At 40.5% G+C, this 6,000-nt stretch overlaps 1 protein-coding gene across 3 annotated transcripts in view; it reads right to left on the reverse strand.

The window, feature by feature from the left end:
* TOGARAM2 (TOG array regulator of axonemal microtubules 2) overlaps window positions 1–3,525 on the reverse strand; it is a 106,489-nt gene extending 102,964 nt beyond the window's left edge. For 2 of the 3 annotated variants that reach the window (XM_040430625.1, XM_040430622.1), the window contains exon 1: window positions 3,278–3,525. The gene's annotated coding sequence lies outside the window, so the exon portion shown is untranslated. The other variant, XM_040430624.1, reaches the window with a different exon arrangement.
* Between the last annotated feature and the right edge of the window lie 2,475 nt (window positions 3,526–6,000).

The following is a 6,000-nucleotide window of genomic DNA, read 5'->3' on the forward strand; positions in this document are numbered from 1 at the left end:
GTCTGGAGTTCCTTTATGAAGGACGCCTTTGTCGTCTTTAACTGCAGCAATAAAGGAGTCCGTTTTTTGTTTCTTCACTAAAGCGGACATTAACCTATTCCCTTTGTCCCCGTGAGCATATGAGCGGAATTTGGCTCTAAGTAAAAGCTTAGCTGACGTGACATTTAGCAGGTTCTTAAGCTTAGTACGGGCTTCAGAGAGCTCCAAGGCACAGCTAAGGGCCTGGGAGGATTTGTGCGTTAGCTCTAGGGCCTGGATCTGGGAGAGAAGTGTCGCCACAGCCTGATCCCGCTGTTTCTTAATATGTGCACCTAAGGCTATTAGTTCCCCTCTCAGGACCGCTTTATGGGTTTCCCAAATAATGGAAGGAGAGGGAGCGTCAGGGCCTGAAGTATTAGTTGTGAAGAAGTTAGTTATGATAGAGGATAATTTAGCAGCATGGGAGGGGTCTGAGATAATGGTCTCATTTATGCGCCAATTCCATTCCCTCTTTGGGAGGTCCAGCAGGGACACACTCAAAAATACCGGAGCGTGGTCAGACAAGGTGATGTTCCCTATGTGGGAATTGATAACTCTGTTAGTACAGGATTTGGATAAAAATAGATAGTCTAATCTATGGTAAGATAGTTTAGCAGCCGAATAAAAGGAAAAGTCCCTACCAGTGGGATTCGTGGTGCGCCAGACATCTAAAACCCCCAGCCTCTGTAGGGCCAGTTTAAGGCGCCGCAAACGGGCATGTGTAATGGCAGACTTCCCACTTGAGGAATCTAGTGTAGGATCAAGGGTAGCATTAAAATCACCTCCTAAAATAACCATTCCCTCCTTAAAGGAGGATAGAAGGCCTAGGGTCTGAACGAGCCAAGCAACCTGCCCTCTGTTGGGAGCGTATACAGTTGCCAGGGTAACAGGAGTGTCAGCGATAGCGCCCTTAACAAACAGGTAACGACCCTCAGGATCTGCAGAGACGGCAGAATGCTTAAAGGGGAGCTGCTTGTGGATCGCTATGCTGACACCCCTGCTAGCCGAACTATACGTGCTATGGAACCATTGGGAAAACCTTTTGGGGGGCAATTTGGGGATCTTACCCTCTCTGAAGTGGGTTTCCTGGAAGAATGCTATAGATACTTTATCCCTCTGTAAAAGGGCCAGGATTTGGGATCGTTTGCAAGGCTCGTTCATTCCCCGGGCGTTAAAGGAAGAAATCACAATAGACGACATTCTGAAATAGAAAGCATACAGTCAGCATCTGAAAATACAATATATGACATCTGATGGTGGGGGAGGGGGGGGGGGAGACACAAGAGGGAAGGAGGGGAGACACACAGGTAAGACATTAAACAATAGTGCAAATATATTATAGCAGTTATATTCTTGTACATAGGAGGCAGTATTATAGTAGTTATATTCTTGTACATAGGAGCAGTATTATAGTAGTTATATTCTTGTATATAGAAGCAGTATTATAGTAGTTATATTCTTGTACATAGAAGCAGTATTATAGTAGTTATATTCTTGTACATAGGAGGCAGTATTATAGTAGTTATATTCTTGTACATAGGAGCAGTATTATAGTAGTTATATTCTTGTACATAGGAGCAGTATTATAGTAGTTATATTCTTGTACATAGGAGGCAGTATTATAGTAGTTATATTCTTGTATATAGGAGCAGTATTATAGTAGTTATATTCTTGTACATAGGAGGCAGTATTATAGTAGTTATATACTTGTACATAGGAGCAGTATTATAGTAGTTATATTCTTGTACATAGGAGCAGTATTATAGTAATTATATTCTTGTACATAGGAGCAGTATTATAGTAGTTATATTCTTGTACATAGGAGCAGTATTATAGTAGTTATATTCTTGTACATAGGAGGCAGTATTATAGTAGTTATATACTTGTACATAGGAGCAGTATTATAGTAGTTATATTCTTGTACATAGGAGCAGTATTATAGTAATTATATTCTTGTACATAGGAGCAGTGTTATAGTAGTTATATTCTTGTACATAGGAGGCAGTATTATAGTAGTTATATTCTTGTACATAGGAGGCAGTATTATAGTAGTTATATTCTTGTACATAGGAGCAGTATTATAGTAGTTATATTCTTGTACATAGGAGCAGTATTATAGTAGTTATATTCTTGTACATAGGAGGCAGTATTATAGTAGTTATATTCTTGTACATAGGAGCAGTATTATAGTAGTTATATTCTTGTACATAGGAGCAGTATTATAGTAGTTATATTCTTGTACATAGGAGCAGTATTATAGTAGTTATATTCTTGTACATAGGAGGCTGTATTATAGTGGTTATATTCTTGTACATAGGAGCAGTATTATAGTATTTATATTATTGTACATAGGAGCAGTATTATAGTAGTTATATTCTTGTACATAGGAGCAGTATTATAGTAGTTATATTCTTGTACATAGGAGCAGTATTATAGTAGTTATATTCTTGTACATAGGAGCAGTATTATAGTAGTTATATTATTGTACATAGGAGCAGTATTATAGTAGTTATATTCTTGTACATAGGAGGCAGTATTATAGTAGTTATATTCTTGTACATAGGAGCAGTATTATAGTAGTTATATTCTTGTACATAGGAGCAGTATTATAGTAGTTATATTCTTGTACATAGGAGCAGTATTATAGTAGTTATATTATTGTACATAGGAGCAGTATTATAGTAGTTATATTCTTGTACATAGGAGCAGTATTATAGTAGTTATATTCTTGTACATAGGAGCCGTATTATAGTAGTTATATTCCTGTACATAGGAGGCAGTATTATAGTAGTTATATTCTTGTACATAGGAGGCAGTATTATAGTAGTTATATTCTTGTACATAGGAGCAGTATTATAGTAGTTATATTCTTGTACATAGGAGGCAGTATTATAGTAGTTATATTCTTGTACATAGGAGCAGTATTATAGTAGTTATATTCTTGTACATAGGAGCAGTATTATAGTAGTTATATTCTTGTACATAGGAGCAGTATTATAGTAGTTATATTCTTGTACATAGGAGCAGTGTTATAGTAGTTATATTCTTGTACACAGGAGCAGTATTATTTTGTAATTATATAGATTTTAAACAATACTTTCTACCTGGAGACCACCCGGTATAATCTGATATTATTGTATTGAATCTGACACATTTTTTCAATCCAAAATATGGTTAAACGCAGCAATTAATCGGAGCCTCTTTTACCAATATCTACAGAAGTGTATGAAGCCCCTCTGATTCTGCAGCGAGCACTGACCTCAGTCCCAGCATTGTACACCATCCACTTGAAGCAGCTATGGGGTCTCACATCACCCCTGGATCTAGTAATGTCTCCTCCACCTGATCACGTCTTTGTCCAGTGTTCATGAACTTGTCCCAAGTGCCGTCTATTCTTCATATGTTATAATCACTGCCCTGATTTGGCCATCAGGAGTCAGGGGGTCTGTTATTTAGTGGTTGGCCCTGACAACCGTTTCCGTGGCTGTAAATCATCTCACGGCCCCCCTCGGCCTGCAGTAGCACAGTATGAAGAATGAGTTGAGTATTAACTAGTTCTCCACAAGAATCCAGAGACTGAATGGCTGCTGTGTAAACTCATGGCCTAGTGTCTTGGTTGGGAAACTGCGGGTGGATGGGAATGATAATCAAGCAGCATTTAAAGCATCTGATCCTCAGTGAATAGTTAATATTGTTCACATTCCAGTCAGGTAACAGAGGGAAAACAGAGAGCGGAGGGGACGGGTGCAGAGTGTAATGAGCAAGGGTATAATAATTTTAAAAAAAGTCAGTATAAGGCCTCATGCACATGAACGTATTTTGTTTCCTGGTCTATTCCGTTTTTTTTTTTTGCGGATAGGATGCGGATCCATCCATTTCAATGGGTCAGCAAAAAATGCGGACAGCACACCGTGTTCTGTCCGCATCAGTAAGTCCGTTTCGTAGCTCGCCCAAAAAAAATAGAACATGTCCTATTCTTCTCCATTTTGCGGACAAGGATAGGCATTGCTACAATGGATCTACAAAAAAAAACGGATGACATACTTTCGTCATCCGTTTTTTTTTTTTTGGAGATCCGCAATTTGCGGACTGCAAAACACATACAGGTCGCGTGCATGTAGCCTAATGCACATGACCGTATGTGTTTTGCGGTCTGCAAATTGCAGATCCGCAAAAAAAAACGGATGACATCCGTATGCCATCTGTTTTTTTTTTTGCGGATCCATTGTAACAATGCCTAAAACGGACAAGAATAGGACATATTCTATTTTTTTTTTTTGCGGGGCTACGGAACGGACATACTGATGCGGACAGCAGACGGTGGGTCTGCATCCTATCCGCAGAAAAAAACGGAACGGACACAGAAACAAAATACATTCGTGTGCATGTAGCCTAATACTTTATCTTTATAATGTACAACTTGCAACTTTTTTTTAACCCTTTAGAAACCATCAGTGAGTAGGTAAAGGTTGAGATTTTAGTTTAGTTTTTGGTGTTACATAAATAAAGCTTAATCTTTGCATAAACAAATAGCTCCACAACGTTCTAATAAAATATTTTGAAAGCCTGAATTCTGAAGTTCGGGCCTTGATAAATCTCCCCTTTGTTCAATTCTTCATAATTTTCAGTGTGTTTGTTGTCAGTGACTACGGACACTTTTGCTTACATTCACAGGCAGTAACCCTGCACACAGCCCAGACGTGGATACAATTGTATCCAGTCCAAACAAACATCAGCTACACACATCTCTCTGCTAGTTTGCCACAATGTATCAGTCTGGAGTCCGGCTGTTTAGCTAAGGCTACTTTCACACTTGCGCTTTTCTTTTCCGGCGCTGAGTTCCGTCCTAAGGGCTCAATACCGGAAAAGAACTGATCAGTTTTATCCCCATGCATTCTGAATGGAGAGTCCGTCCTTCAGGATGCATCAGGATGGCTCCGCTTCAGTCTTTTCGACGTTTCCGTCGAAATGAAAAACCGTAGCATGCATAATTTTCTTCTCCGTCTCAAAAGCCGTAACGCCGGATCCGTCCTTAATTCCCATTGAATTGTATTAAGGACGGATCTGACTTAAAATGTTCCGGGGAACGACGCAACGACTGATCCGGATATCCTGTCTGCGCCTGCGTCGGATAGAGGAGGAGCAAGTTTCGCGCCATCCTGTCTGGATCCTGCCTGCGAGGGAGTCGGGTGCAAGCCAGAGAAGGTGAGCATATGTGGTTTTTTTCTTATTTTCTGACAGAAAAAACTCATATAAACAGCTCCTATGTACTTATACATAGGAGCTATAAGTACATAGGAGCTGTCAGTACCCAGTGCATGTTAGGAGTAGTAGTCCTGTCTGCTGCTGCTCCTAGCATCCACTATGTACTTATATTAACTGCATACCCCTATGTACTGTAGCATAGGGGTTGCAGGTAATATAACTACCCAGTGCATGTTAGGAGTAGTATGTTTTCGTACAACAATATGACCACCTGTCCAAAAATTATTTTTTTTTTAGACTGATCAAAAAAAAATATCTGCCAGCCAGCCAAAAAGCCAGCCAGCAAATTATTAACTGCCTCCGGACCGCCTAACGCAGGATCGCGTTCCGGAGGCGGCAGCTGCAGGCGAGACGCGAGATTTCCTGTGAACGCGCGCACACAGGTGCGTGCGTTCACAGGATCAGAAGGTGAGCGAGTGGATCTCCAGCCTGCCAGCGGCGATCGTTCGCTGGCAGGAAGTAGATGCGATTTTTTTAACCCCTAACAGGTTTATTAGACGTTGTTTTGATAACAGTGTCTAATATACCTGCTACCTGGTCCTCTGGTGGTCCCTTTTGCTTGGATCGACCACCAGAGGACACAGGCAGCTCAGTAATAAGTAGCACCAAGCACCACACTACACTACACTACACCCCCCCCGTCACTTATTAACCCCTTATTAACCCCTGATCACCCCATATAGACTCCCTGATCACCCCCCTGTCATTGATCACGCC

This window comes from Bufo bufo, chromosome 4 (assembly GCF_905171765.1).
Source record: "Bufo bufo chromosome 4, aBufBuf1.1, whole genome shotgun sequence".
Classification (NCBI taxonomy): domain Eukaryota; kingdom Metazoa; phylum Chordata; class Amphibia; order Anura; family Bufonidae; genus Bufo; species Bufo bufo.